The following is a 16,034-nucleotide window of genomic DNA, read 5'->3' as shown; positions in this document are numbered from 1 at the left end:
TGTAAATTTTACTTTAAAAAAATAAATAAATTTAGGGTCAAGCTCCAGGAAAAGGGAAGCTCCTGATTTTAGAAGCTGGATTAGTGAGCACAAGAAAAAAAAAAACATACTCGAAGAAACACTTTAAATTACTCTCCTGAAGATCTGAGAGGGTGAAATCCTTTAAACCCACTAATATTTTCGCATCAGTTTGCAGTTATTAAAACCATGGTTTGCTGAAGGTTACAGAGACACTACACAGAATTCAATAACTTTGATTATGTGCTACCAACATGAATGTATAAAAGTTATTGAGAGGAGGGGAACCCCATGCTTTTTGAAAGTCACATTACTGTAGCTTTGTAGCCATCACTGAGCTTCGGTCCTTTAGGTAAAGGAGGGCTCTGCTGGCAGAGCTGTTGGGGGGGGCCAACTGCAGCACGCCACCTCCATTGTTGGGATACTCTCTGAGAACAGGAAAGGCGTGTTCCCTTCAACCAAACTATTTTCTTCACATCTTGGTGAATGCTTTCACCAATAAGGAAACAATACTATTTTTCTCCAGTTACAGCACCTGCAAAAGGCTTCTGACTGACTACAGAAAATTCAACAACTGCAAGATGACGTTTCATTTTACTGTGCATGAAGTATGTCCCACAGACCCCATATCCTTCTCAGCATTTCCTGGTGGCTCTTTTAAGTGCATTCCCATACAGTATGATGGCTTTTTAGGTGACATTTCCTACATACTACTGAAGGTCCCAGTTTCACAGTTTAAACTCTCGTAAGGTAGTACAGCACCCTGTTCTGGTTTGAGGTAAAATAGAATCAGTTTTCTAAATTCAGCTAAGTATAGTCCAAGTAGTTTAATTTTCTGAAAGACAGCTGCATGTTTTTCAGACAGAGTTTCTCTCTAGAAGTGATAACATGGGGCACTGGTATATAGGAAGGCCATTGCAGGACAGGTGACCCACTGAGTATTCCATCCCCTACTCACACTCGGCAGAAAACTGAGAGATCAAAAGGCTCTCACTTTGACAGCTGATGTCCACTGAGGACCTTATCTGTCTGTTTGCCTCTGATCCCAGGTATGTGCATTCCTGAACCCCATTCCCGTGTCCATTTCTATCCTGATGCTGACATATAAGTCACCAAGGGTGACTTATATATATATATAAATTATATATTTTTTCTATTATAATTTTTATTATTGTTATTGTTATTATTTCATTAAAGCTGTTTTAGTTTTAGCTTCCAACTTGCAAGTCCTTTCCTCTCATTTCCCTTTCCCCTTACACTGGATGTGGGCGTGAGGTAATTGGGAGCCCAGCTGCTGGATTTTAGCTGCAAAAACTGGCAGGGTTGGGCTACACTGTTACAATTTGATGCACTGTATTTGGTGCAACTGTAGAAAATACAATATTATTTGCATCTTATGGCCTTTAAAACTAATTATTTTTTGCAAAATAGTTGGTCTAACAATAATCTGGTCCTGACAATTACAGTTTACCCTCACCCAGTGACTCATCAAAAGATGGAATTAACTACGAATAATGCATAAATAAGTTAGATTCAAAAACATGTAACTGAAAATTTATAGGTGGAACCAAAGCAGTTCAGCTGTACACTGAAAGGGCACCAACAGATGGATTTGGAGAAAACAGAACTATTGCGTATGGTTTTTGGAAGATTAACCGCAGCATCTGGAATATATTAAATATAATTTGATAAATCATGAGATTAGAGAATTTTAAACATTTCTTATTATAGGCAACATATAATTTTGTGAGTTAAGTTTTGGCTTTCTCATTGTCCATATAAAGCAAAACCTATGCAGTTTCAGTGAAAAAAACTTCCATTATAGCAGTAAGTATAACTTCAGAAATCAACCACAGATTAGTATCTTTATTGCATACACTCACTTTAATCATGTCCTGAATTTTCTAGGCAGAGGAGGAATGAACTAGTCATGCTAGCCAAGATAAATGAATGTAAAAAATTGGAAATTTGTGACTGTCAATTATGTTATTTTCTTGCTCTCTGTGTTTTCTTTTATGCCTGCCCCCCTCCCCCCCCCGATAAAAAGATAGGTGATGATAATATAAAATTAATGGCCATAAAAAAAAGCAAGGACAGTAAGATCATACCAATTGTGAGCCCAGCACTTTAGATTTAGAAAAAAGTGGTTATTATTAGGACCAAGGAAGATGTACTGTAAATGGCTCATGGAACATTCTATAAAGTAGTTTCAACACGTTTTCTGTAACATGCAAAACACAGGCTTTATTTTGTATATTGAAACGTTCTGTATCTGCAGAACTTGTTCCACATCACATGTTTTTTAAAGTCTACTTTCCTTTTTGTATTTCCATGTTTTTAACCCAGAGCAGCTTATTCAGAATGGTATCTAAGGGACTGACACATGCCAGATTCTTGCACAAGGTTGGATACAGCCCCATTGTGATGTTTCAGCCCCATTCTACAGGGGCATGATTTGAATGTTGCTCTCATGCCTAGCACCCTGCTGACACCCACTACTGATACCTGAGTCCTCCTAGCAGCATTTCTCATTCCAGAGATGTTTTCTGCCTCCTGATTCCTGCTGCTATCCAGTTAAAAATAAAATAATGCAATAACTTAGATATGTTTTTATAATATCAGCATATAATAAGTCTTAACAAACAAAATCAGATGAACAACATAAAAAATATGCTCCAAAGACAATGTTTAGGCCAAGATTATCTTTCATCAAAGTCCAGCAAAACAGTGGTTTAGATTTTGTTGTCTTAAGTTTAAAAATGTTGTAACGTTATATAAATACATCTGGGTTACTGAATTTTAATTTGCAATTTGAGATGCAAGAGCATGAAAGATCAGTAGAGAGAAGGTTGTTTTACATGTCAGTTTTGTTTCAAAATCACAGTTTTCCCTTATTTGCATCCAGGGGGAAATATACAAGTGTCTTATTCCCATTTAATGAGAGTGAAAGGGGTAAATACGTTCCTTGGAAACTGAGTTTGTAAAGTGAGAGGTTATTTGGTATCGACATCTGTTATATCAACAGAGGCAGAAGATAAATATACTGTCTTGATGACACATGCAAAACATGGATCTAGAACAGTTAAGTGCCTTTGAGAATGCTTAAAAAATACCCCAAAACCTCAAAAAATAAATGCAAGAGGCCAAATAAATGAAACATAGATGCTCTTCTAATTTGAAAAGGGCTATGCAGGAATTCCCCCTTATTCTGAAGCCAAGGTCAGCACTTATTATTATTATTATTATTATTATTTCTGCTTAACCATATAATGGCTTAGAACTATGAGAACTCACAGAGAATGTATTTGCCCATGCGCTGCCTGTAAAGTACTGCATATATCATGAAGGGACAGCTTCTTCCAAAGGGGCTAAGCAGCTGCAGTGAAGATGCAAGGCTGCAACTTGTGCACACCAATCACGTGCCAAACTGCAGTCCTTATCAGCCAAATAGAAAAGGAACCAGCACACACACATACACCAAAAAAGAAGGTAAATGAATATCTCTAGCAGTGCTTAAGATCACAGAGCAACTTCCTGCAGCAGCACAACTCGGAGCTGTGTTAGTGGGCACAGTGTTTCTGTCATTGCTGCTTAGTCAGTTAGCTGGCAAAATCAAGCCCCTGAAGCTTGAAATCTCTAGAAAAGCCATCTTCTAGTCAGCCTGGGCTTCCTGCTGGAACAATTCAGACATGCTATCTGGACCAGAGATGACAATGTGGTTCAACTTTTGTAGTTTGAGTTTGCAGATTCTAATTAAAAATGTATTCCTGCTGTGCTCAGCATGGCTTTGACTTTGTAGATGTATTATATGAAAGACAAACATTGGGCTTCGCTATTTATTCTCTGGACTTGGCTTTTCAGAGCCAAAGAAAGCCTAAGAGAAACCTGCAAATGTTTCCATGGATTGAGGCACTGCAGAGTAATTGGATAATTAAAAATCCAAGAGGGCCTATGTCAGTATGGTTTGCAGAGCATGCCACTTTCAATTAATAGGAATCCAACCTATTACCACACTAAAGACTCTTAAGGGACGTTTATTCATCTTGCATCTACCTTTAAGGTAGCTATAAAGTTTGAGATTAACCAAGATATACAAACATATTTTATTAGCATTTTCAGTTCCAATGCCTAAGCTAAACAATGACTATCTGATTCCATTTGGCCAAAAACCCACTGGTGAAATGGTGAGTGCCCTATAAAATCAATGCAAAGACCATTGCTAACAGTCCATTTCACATTTCCTGTTCAACTTAAACTCTAGAAACTTTAGTATTTAGATGGGTAAACAGACTCTAGTTTGATGATACCGAAGGTTAACGACAGCTGCAGCAACATGAAGCCCAAGGTCAGCTAACACACTGATTGCACAGCTGGTCTGAGAAGCTAGGTAGATATGTAGGCTGCTAACTTGCACTGAACTCTCTAATTATCCTTGTCCAGCAATACTAAACCAGCTATAAAATGTTTATATAGAATCATAGAATCATAGAATAACCAGGTTGGAAGAGACCCATCGGATCATCGAGTCCAACCATTCCTATCAAACACTAAACCATGCCCCTTAGCACCTCATCCACCCATGCCTTAAACACCTCCAGGGAAGGTGACTCAACCACCTCCCTGGGCAGCCTGTTGCAGTGCCCAATGACCCTTTCTGTGAAAATTTTTTTCCTAATGTCCAGCCTAAATCTCCCCTGGCAGAGCTTGAGGCCATTTCCTCTTGTCCTGTCCCCTGACACTTGGGAGAAGAGGCCAGCACCCTCCTCTCTCCAACCTCCTTTCAGGGAGTTGTAGAGAGCAATGAGGTCTCCCCTCAGCCTCCTCTTCTCCAGGCTAAACAACCCCAGCTCTCTCAGCCGTTCCTCATAAGGTCTGTTCTCCAACCCCTTCACCAGCTTTGTTGCTCTTCTCTGGACTCTCTCCAGAGCCTCAACATCCTTCTTGAGGTGAGGGGCCCAGAACTGAACACAGGATTCAAGGAGCGGTCTCACCAGTGCCAAGTACAGAGGGAGAATAACCTCCCTGGACCTGCTGGTCACGCCGTTTCTGATACAAGCCAAGATGGCATTGGCCTTCTTGGCCACCTGGGCACACTGATGGCTCATGTTCAGTCGCTGTCAACCAACACCCTCAGGTCCTTCTCCTCCAGGCAGCTTTCTAGACAGACTTCTCCTAGTCTGTAGCACTGCACAGGGTTGTTGTGCCCCGAGTGCAGGACCCGGCATTTGGCCTTGTTAAACCTCATGCCATTGGACTCAGCCCAGTGGTCCAGCCTGTTCAGATCCCTTTGCAGAGCCTCCCTACCCTCCAGCAGATCCACACCTCCATCCAGCTTAGTGTTGTCCGCAAACTTGCTAAGGGTGCACTTGATGCCTTCATCCAGGTCATTGATAAAGACATTGAACAGGGGTGGACTCTGCACTAAGCCCTGGGGAACCCCACTTGTAACTGGCACATTATCTTGAATGATTACACTGCAGACATAGTCATCAGTTTTTTATAGTCTGGTAGATAAAAATTCCATGGCCTAATTTGAAAACAGACCAATACACATTTTACTGGACTTTTCATGATGCCACCTATGTTCTTTTCACCTTTCTAATTGAAAACTAAGAAGAAAGAACAAGTAATTAAAAAAAAAATTAAATTTATCTTTGAGATGAACTACATATATAATTTTTATCAGTCCTTTATTTCTCCTTACCTTAACTATCAATGACATCAACCGAGACTGGCAAATGGGACCAACTCATCTCTAGAGAAAGATGAGGTCATAGAACCATAGAATTGTTTGGGTTCGAAACGACCTTAAACATTATCTAGTTCCAACTCCCCTGCCCTGGGCAGGGATACCTTCCACTACATCAAGTTGCTCAAAGCCTCATCCAACCTGGCCTTGAACACCTCCAGGGATGAGGTACACTCACAACTTCTCTGGGCAATCTGTTCCAGTGCCTCATCATTCTCACAGTAAAAAATGTTTTCCTAATGTCTAATCTAAATCTATTCACTTTCAGCTTAAAACTATTACTCCAGTCCTATCACTTGCTGATAAAAAGCTCCTCCTACAGGTTTCCTGTAGGACTTGTTTAAATACTGGAAAGCTGCTAGGTCTCCCTGGAGTCTCCTCTTCTCCAGGCTAAACAACCCCAACTCTCTTAGCCTCTTTTTGTACGTGAGGTGCTCCAGCCCTCTGATCACCTTTGTGTCCCTCCTCTGGACTCACTTTAACAAATTCATGTCCTTCCTGTGATGAGGACTCCAGAATTGAATGTAGTATTCCAGGGAGTTCTCATAAGAGCAGAATAGAGGGGCAGAATTACCCCCCCTCAAACTGCAGCTTCTTTTGATGCAGCCCAGGCTACGGTTGTCTTCTCAGCTGCAAGCACACATTACTGACTCATGTTGAGCTTCTCAAACATCAGCATCCCCAAGTACTACTTTTCAGTACTACACTCAGAGATCTAAGGGTGTCCTCACCTACGCAGGAACAATGTTGATTGTAATTATCGAAAATAATAGTTACTATGTACTGAAAGGATGGCACTTCTGGGGAGGCCACTGTTGTTCTCAGTACTGTCGGGAAGGCTCTAATGATTGCTCTCCTGGGTAGATTTATTCCTCTAAGGAGCTTCACACAAAGAGCACCACAGGGAATTATTGATTCAATTAACTCTACTAGGAAACAAGGCGAAAAACAAGAGTAAGTACCAGAAGTCCCATTAACCCCTTGGAAATGCAAGATGGCTCTAGGCATTTTGTAGTTTTGCAGTCATCTGCAGTACCAGCAGATGCCCTTACTGTCCTGCTTCCAGACCTTATCATGTTGCAGGAGTTTATGTCCCTCTTAAGATGCGTTTGCAGGTAGCAGAATGGGAGAATTACTCTTTCTCTTGAACTCATGAAAGATATGTTAAATAATTTTTCAGAGACAAAACAGCAGCAAAATGACAACAGCAGCCTTTCACTACTTTTGCCAATTTCTTTACAGACAGAAATTCATAGTTTACTCTTATGAAATGTTATAGAAGATATTTCTATTTTTTCCCTTTTTAGTTTTATTTTGGATTTTAAGCAAAAAAAACTTGGCCCCTCCAAATTTATAACCATTTTCTGTGTAAATCATAGAATCATAGAATAGTTTGGGTTGGAAGAGACCTTAAAGATCACCTAGTTCCAACCCCTGCCATTGGCAGGGACACGTCCCACTAGATTAGGCTGCCCAAGGCCCCATCCAACACGGCCTTGAACAGCCCCAGGGATGGGGCAGCCACAGCTTCCCTGGGCAACCTGTGCCAGTGCCTCACCACTCTCATAGTGAAGACATTCTTCCTTATGTCTATTCTAAATCTGACCCCTCCAGTTTATACCCATTGCCCCTAGTTCTGTCACTACAAGCCTTTGTAAACAGTCTCTCCTCAGTTTTCCTGTAGCCCCTTCAGGTATTGGAAGGTCGCTATAAGGTCTCCTCAGAGCCTTCTCTTCTCCAGGCTGAACAACCCCAACTCTCTTAGCCTGTCATTAATAATTAATAAGAACTGAACAGCAATACAATTCTACTGTAGGAAACTGAAGAGCCACCTGCATGACAGAACTACTTGGCAGGAACCCAAAATATCATGTCCTGTGTTAGACTACTAGCATCAAATTGGATATTTTTTACTTTGATGAAAAATATTAGATAGGTGTAACTGCAGCTATTTCAGTTTGCAGCAAGGTGTCACTTAGTTTCCTCTGTGGTTTTGTAGTCTAGATCTTAAGTCATCTTTTGAGTTTCACATATAAGATAAAATCACTCCAAAAATCTCAGTGGACATAACCAAAGCAATTATGCTTTGATCTGAAAGCCCACCCAGAAGCCTTGGAAATTGAGCTTTGTCTTGGAATCTGGCATATACAAGAAATCTATTTCTGTCACCTGCAGATGACAATGCTGTCTCATGTTAGCTGGGTTTTTTTCCATTCTTTTGCATTAATGGGTATTACTGCAAATTTGCAAATGTCATTCATTAGTAAATTATAACTAAATCAGTGGAATACAGTTATGAGGACAAATAGTATTAAATAGTGACTGCAGCAAAACAAAGAAATAAACTAAGTAATCAAAAGGATATTAAAGAGAAGGAGATTTTTTTTTTTGATGACCTAGATCACTGCCATTTTAAATTATGGACTTATGTAGACTTATATGTTTATCCTGACTGTCCCACTTGACATCCTGGTCCCCACTACAGTTTTCCTCACTTCACTTACTTCAGTACAGACACTCAAAGTTATGAAAGCAGCTAATTTCTGAAGAGGCTGGAAACAGCAAGGAGAAACCAAATCAATCATGTTTGTGTGTATCAAAAAGAAAAGGAAATGTGCATTCCTAAGAGTAAAGAAAAATAGAGGAGCATACAGAGTGGGAGCCAGGCATGAGGTTCGCCCTCTCTGGTGGATCCTGCTTAATCTGGAGTAAACTCTGTATCAATCCTAGAATTTATGATTGAGATTTCTTAATTTCTGCAAAATCTGGAAAAGGTTATGCTGCCCAGAGTAACAAAACTTCGACTCTTTCAATATTTGTTTATGCTAAGCCAGGGAAAAATCAAGAGAGTTCCCCACTTTCTTCCCTACTACTCAGTGTGTAATTGGATCAGTCCTTGGCTCAGCTACTTTGATTAGGTGCTGGCATAATATATTAGTTAGAAAAAATTTCATAGTCATGGATCAGAAAGTCTACAAACACTATTTAATTCTTATCTAAACTAGATGAAGATCATGCAGTAAATTAATCTGGAAATAAAAGTATGTGTGATAGGCTAATCTAATCACTGGTGTAACTAACCTTAACTTGTGTTAAATAGAGATACACTCTTTTGGGAACTGTCTTCTTGTTCCTGGAATATTTCTACAAGCCTAGAAAGATAGAATCTGACAACATCTTTCCAATAGCTCCACTTATATTTAAAAAAAAACCAAACAAACAACCTTAAGGATGAAGAGTCAGAGGACAGCTTCTTCACAGTCCCAGGGATAAGGACATAAAGAAAACAATATTTAAAAAATTACAGCAGTCTTTACCAAAGGAAAAAAACCAAACCAAACCAAAACCCCCAAATTTCCTTCTGTTATTTTTTTTAAACCCATCTGCTATTTTTAGAAAATTTTTTTTGTCCTTGTCTCATACAGGTTATCTAAGTTAGAATAGGTTGCTGTGTAGAAGATATATAGAAAAAAAAAAAAAGGCAGGGTGGTTACTTGGGAATAAGGTAGTAATGATTGTTAACTATATTTCCCAGTCACCTCTGTGGCTGATAGAACTGAAAAGACAGAAAACCTGATAGAAAACATGGGCCACAACAGGTTATCAAAATTCCTCACAGAGGTCCACACATACAATGTCCAGGTGTCCCCTTTGGAAAGGTTTTGATTCGTAATGAGCACATGTTAATCCATTTAGCATATCTACATTAAAAGGTAAGAGAAAAGTAGGAACAAGAATGGAAAAGCTATTTGAAATGCAGCCAGTGCTTTTCCCTAATGTAACAGGAAGAGCTGTGCTCTAAATGGGCCTAACGATGCAGATTTAAAACTTTATCTTGAGCCCATCTCTGAAAATTTCTGGTGAAACTAAAGGACTCTGTCTTAAAACCTTGGCAGATTAGTAGAATACAGCATCATTGGTCTGTGAGGAAGTTCTGAAAATGGCTCACATAGAAACAAAGCAACCAGGGGACACAATTTCTTATTAAGCCCTCACTAAGGTCTATGAAATTACTTTAGACTGGGGGTAAAGCAGACTGGTGATTATAGTGTTTCTCTCAAAAGCTAAAATGGTATGCAGGTAAAAATCAGTATACAGATCTAAGAACACATTTCTTAAACAGAATTAGGATAATACAAAAAAATGCACTAGTATATGATTCAATGTTCTCTGGAGTTCTCTCAGAGTTCATAAAAATATATTGTTGTGTAACTCTTTAAATCATAAAACTGACTGAATCTTTCATATAAGATTCCTAGCATTTAAATGTACATTTCCTATCTCTAAAACACATTACATTAAGATTTCTTTGGCAGTTATCTGTGATAAGTGTAGGTATCACTGAATACCTAAGAAGTAGCCAGTGAATAATAATGGACTAAAAGAAGTTCAAACAACCTCAACTACAGGTTATAAAGCATGGGAGATGAAAGCATAGGAGCTTATTTTGACTACCTGAACCCTCAAAGATACTGGACTAAGAGAGCAATAGTCTTTTGTCCTGCAGACTGAATAAATGTGTAGATTCACAAGATACAACAACTGTGATATCACGTTGATGATCCTTTTATGAAGGCCATTTTTAGAGACTGCTTCATTTTCAAGGGAAGCCAGAGTTAGTATTTTTCTTACTTAAAAGATGACCTTTGTCCAACAGAAAGAGCAAGAAAAAGAACTGATATAAATGTAAAATATCCCTTGGTTAATTCTTTGTTTTTACAAATATTATCTTTCCTCTCCACCTCATCAAAAGTTAAAAACTAGTGGAAGAAGGCTTACTAATGGCTGAGTGAGTGGCAGAAGCATTTATAGAGACTTTTTCTAGACATATAAGAAATCTTGAGTAGGGTAGGGGTTCCTGATGCTTCTCAATGTGTGAGAACGAAGCAATTTCTTCTTTCAAAGTATCTCTTTCCAGCATGCTCATGAACAGCAACTGAGTTCAGGAGTTCTTCCACTCTGACAAACCCCCTTGACTTGTCCCTGTTCAAAATAACTAGGAAGGGACAGAGAGGATGGCAGAAGCCTTCTTGTCAGAGAAAAACAATTTACAAAGGAGACTTCATGCAAAGCAAAAGAGAGGACTTCAGTGTGACATGGCATGTAATAATGAATAGAAAAGGATATGGCTTGAAATTTTCAGCTGCACAACAAAAACATCATAAATGCTAATGGCAGTATTGCTGCATGACTGCATTTTGGGAATGCATTGCTCAGTTTGGTACTCTTGGGACTTGGTCTTTTTACAAACACGTGATTTTACTTCCTTGGTAGAATAGATACTGATTACACGGAAAATAGAGAAAGTTGTCTTAGAAACTAGCCGGAACATGAGGAATGAATTCCCACAGAAAGAAAGAACAAGCACAATCTTGACTCAACACTTCTAATCCTTCCTTAATAGTGTGAACACTTCAGGAATTCCCTTCCACAACAGAACACAATACTAGATGTATTTCCTGCATACGTGATAAGCGATCAACCCATACCCAAAAGGTTTTACAATATTACTATGGGAAGGACAGCATTAAAAGTGATGGAGAACAGCATCTAACAAGCAATCAACATGTCTATTATAAAACAAGAAGTGCTTCATGTGTGCAAACCCTATTGTTTACTAGATAAGTGCATTTATTATGATCCAAATGTAGAAAAGTCTCTAAAGAACTCCTGATTAAGAGTTTCATTGTATGTTGTACTGTTTTCCAGTTTCAACCCTCATAACAGGAAATAGTTCTGTTGGGTTTTTTTAAAATGACTAAATCATACACTCAGGAAGATCGATCCTATCTGTAGAGATTAGGAAACACCCTGAGCATAGTACTGTTACCAAAGGAATTTTTCCTAGTGACTTTCGAAAAACATTAGAACAGAATTTAGTTTTTAGCTATTGAAATGGCATAATGAAATCACTATCATTACACAGATGTGCTTTCATATTACGTGATTTTTGCACTACAGCAACCTTATTTTTGTATTACCTGCCAGCTTGCTCTAACACAGTTTGCTCTATGAACAGGCAACATGCCCATAGTGTTGATTTTGTAGAATCTCTTCCTTGCAGTACTACCTACAACAATTCGTTAAACTCCTTTAAAATCATATTGAAGCTTAGATCATATCCACAACTGCCCACTTGTCATATACCTCTGTGGGGGGCTAAGCATTGCAACAGATACCTCTATACAGGCATCTGTATCTGTGGGTAAGTGAGAGCTTTTCTTGCTCTCAGACACCTGTGCTCTCAAGTCCTTGCCTACTGAGATCTCATCTGAGCTGGCAGCCTCCCATAGTTTATCCATGCTTCCTATCCAGTCATTATCAGAAGCTGCAGATAAAAGCCACCTGTACTATGCTGAGATTAACAGTATCATATACATGTTCCACTTTATTACATTTGTGAAACACATATTAGTCCACTTAGTCACTGCCAACCAGATACCCACGTTTTTCTGAGATGTGTTTGCACACAGAAAAGGACTGATCATGCTTGATTTTTCTGATGAAAAATAGATAAAGTGGACTATCCCAACCACCCTGCTTTTCATACATCTGCATGAAGGTGAGAAATGAAGTAATGTCCTACTTTTCCCAGAGGATTATTGCTGCTGCTGCTACTCAACTCCCTGTAAATGGGGCAGAAAAATCCTAGGTTCATGTCCCTCCCACTGGCACAAAGCTCAGAAATCATGTGCTTGTCCTCTCTGATCCAATCCTCACTTATAACTGAGTTTACAGCCATTACCAGCATCAAGTAAGTCTGTTATTCTGGGTCAGGAAATTCTCAGAAATAGGTTGTTTTATTCTACAAAAAAAAAAAAAAATCTAAAACTTGTTTAAAGTTTAACCTCCTTTAGACACTTCCAGAAATCTACAACCAATTTACTTCTTCACACAATTTTCTTGATGCTACTATTACAAAAGAAAGACATTATTCAATTAGTACCCTTTTATTTTCTTATATGTATTTTTCTATTTAATTAATGAAAAGTAAAGATCTCACCATTACTTAGCATGTACTTTCCATCCATAACAGCGATCACATAAAGGATGAAAAATTAAATGTCTACATGTATAGTTCACTAATAGCCAGATCACTGGAAAAATCTGGAAACGAAGCAGTACTGAGTCCACACAGTGAAGTTTCACTTATTCTGTCCCCTTTTATGTGGGAAACCTTTTGTTATTCTTATGAAAATTGATGTAACTAAACAGCTCAAAGAATCAGTTCATACCTAGATGCAACAAGTCACGATTTAGGCTATTTATAACATGCTATATGAAAAATTCTAAGTTAAAGAAAAAATAAATACCATTTTAAAATTAAAATAAATATGCAAAACCGTTTGCTATATGTGATCATGTTTAACTTAAAAAAGTAAGTTTGTGATGACAGACAATGTATAGACTGTCAATAAAATTAAAATAGGCGCTCATTGAATCATAAATTTCAAGAAAAATTATTTTTTCATTGATATTAATGTTATACAATACTCTTGGTATTTTTTAAAAAAATACTGCTTTTATATAGAAACTCTAATACAAAGTCCAGCCTTTTTAAAATATAAAGTTAATAGGAGATGAAAAGCAATCACTTGTTTTTCTGTATTTCCATTATCAAATGAATATTTAAGCCTCACAAAAGCGGAACAACAGATCGCCACTGGTTTTCAACTTGTAGTTATGAAGGCAAATGTAACAAATAAAACAAATATATACATACAAAAATACAAAGATGAAGGAAGGAATTCCTTTGGCTTAATCTGCAGGAACTTTCTAAATCTGATACATAGAAATATCTATCTGCACAATTTGGAATCTCTATACCAGAAAGTCAACTGGATAATCAAAGCTGTGTATTATTATTTATGCCACAAGTATACTAAATGAAAAAGTACTGAGCAAGAAGAAACCAACCAAGAACAATTTGTGTTTTTCTCAAATATGACACACAATCCTGGTTCCTGCACTGAAATAATGGAGACGCTTCAATACCTCATGGAGATGCAGTCAGTTTGCATACAATTCTTTAAAGCAATGATTTAGAGGAATTTATAGCCTGAGAAAGGAGCTTTGAGTTATAATCACTAAGGTAGAAAAACCTAGACTCCCTGGAAGCAGAGGCTTAAATTCTGGCAGGCTCACCTCATCCTTTCATCTTTCAGAGGCAGATTAAATTCTATGTAGCTTAGTATATAGGGGTCCTCCACAAGACTTTTAAAAGAAGTCCTGTCTCCCCTAAGTGTTGTTAAATATAACGTCTTTTTCCTCTGTCTCTCTTTTTTCTTTTCTCTAAGAAATAAGTCTTTGCAACTTGAAATAATTTTTCTAAAGATATTTCTGTTTCAGGCAGCTCCATACCTTCTTGTCTTGAAGGTTTTGAAGATTTATTTCCTTGATTCTCTGGTTTTGTATGACTGATAGACATTTTCCTGCAGAATTGTTATATTCCACAGGGAGCGTTAGCAGAAATCTGGGCACAGAAGAATATAAGCATTTCTTCCCAGTTCAGGATTTGTACTTTTCATTTCTTTAAATTGCCAAAAGATAATCAGACTCACTGAAATCACTGAAATAAAATTACTAAACTACCTTTAAAAAGAAGAAACCTCATCAAAAATACCACTAATTATTGACCCTTTCCAAAAAATCTCTGTAAGTACTGAGAAATGGTCTGAGCAAATTAATGGCAGTGGCAGAGTGTGAGCTCATTTTTTTAATAGCTAAAGCTGTTGATACATATTACAAGTAGTAACGATTGCACATGTGTGCACTAGGGATCTAATTTAAGCACTTAACAACATCTAATGCATTACACAACCATACATATTTTTGGTAGCTACGTGGTACAGTTTGTCCCAAAGGCCTCTTCATCAATTACAGAAAACCAAAAACACAGCTAATAGGACTCCTGTTAATGTAAGACATGAACTGGTAGTCCTTAGGGTTCTGGGTTTTCCCCTATTAAAAAGAAGAGTAATAAGAAAATAGATTTGTCAGTACTTTAAATCGTTTTTAATTCCAACTGAGTTTTAGGCATATAATTCAAATAGTACCAACAAGATAGATGCATAAAAATAATGGATAATAATAATTACTCAACCTTGGCTGCTATTTGGAGGAAAACTAATCACTAGGAATAGATGCAGTGTAAAGAAAGTAGAAATGCAGCTCATCAAAGAGGTACTGGCTTGGGAAAACAAAAGATCAGAAACTTAAAGAGTTCACATCCTCTCTCCAGGATGCACTGGGTAATACCTTAGTATACAAAGTAACTTGTTTTCCATGGACAGAGAAATAAAACAATATAGAATACGGCACCCAAGCTTCAACTTCATGTTTCCCATATGAAAATAAGACTCATGTGAAGCACCTGTTGTTTCTTTCCTCAAGGACCAGTTAAGTACCAGTACACTAATGTTTCAGAAGGGAAGATATACTTTTAAAATTTACTCAGGGTAACACACCCTCAAGATCTGACTCAGTACTTCTGAAGACAGACATTATACCCTTTTAATAAAAATGGCACTGACAAATTGTATGTCAAAACATTGCTTCTCGAGTTTTCTTTTACAAATCAGTCAAGCTGGCAAATGTCAGCCCGGTATACGTTTTTCATCTCACTTGAGCCTCCAGCTGTTCAAAACTGTTGGCACAGTCACACCAGGTTTGCAATAACCTTAGATGAAATGGTACTGGTGTGGTGCCTACAGCTCACCTGAAAATCAGAAATCAAGCTGAAAAGTCTTCTCTTGCAAGCTGCGTTGCCTGCAGCTCCATCACCTACTTGATTACATAGGAAACGGTCAATGATCGCACGTAAGACTGAGTCAACACAGTCAAGCTGTTAATATAAATTAACATAAGGGATGTAATATCTTCTATAGAAAAACCTAACACTATTAGTTTCTTCTTTTCTATTGATCACTGGAATAAGGTTTACAAATGTTCCAACAAAGTAATGACATGTTGCAGTGTATGTGATTCTAACTCGTCTCCTGTACACATTGCACCAGTGCATGCTGCAAGCCTTAGTTAGGACCAGCATAATTTATTCTGAAACAATAAGCTTGACTCAAAGTCACCTATTCAAAATACTCACTGAACAGATATAAAACACTTCGAACATTGAGGAATCTTATTTTTCTGTCACACGTGAACAACTATATTAAGTTAAATACATGCAGAGGCTAAATATATGATATTGAGAGTTGCTATACCTTAGGGAATCAGCCCATAGCACCTTACTGGAAAGGATCAGGTCTGC

The 16,034-nt window shown here is 38.0% G+C and overlaps 1 protein-coding gene across 3 annotated transcripts in view; it reads right to left on the bottom strand.

The window, feature by feature from the left end:
* The window catches only part of CHRM3 (cholinergic receptor muscarinic 3), a 268,811-nt gene that overhangs the window by 99,841 nt on the left and 152,936 nt on the right, over positions 1 to 16,034 (bottom strand). Inside the window, exon 2 of one of the 3 annotated variants that reach the window (XM_069852365.1) lies at positions 15,486 to 15,550. The exons of the other annotated variants lie outside the window; for them this stretch is intronic. The gene's annotated coding sequence lies outside the window, so the exon portion shown is untranslated. The remainder of the gene's footprint in view (positions 1 to 15,485; positions 15,551 to 16,034) is intronic. 3 annotated transcript variants of the gene reach the window in all.

This window comes from Phaenicophaeus curvirostris, chromosome 2 (genome assembly GCF_032191515.1).
Source record: "Phaenicophaeus curvirostris isolate KB17595 chromosome 2, BPBGC_Pcur_1.0, whole genome shotgun sequence".
Classification (NCBI taxonomy): domain Eukaryota; kingdom Metazoa; phylum Chordata; class Aves; order Cuculiformes; family Cuculidae; genus Phaenicophaeus; species Phaenicophaeus curvirostris.
The sequence above is the reverse complement of the archived record's forward strand: the minus strand, read 5'-3'. Positions and strand labels throughout refer to the sequence as shown.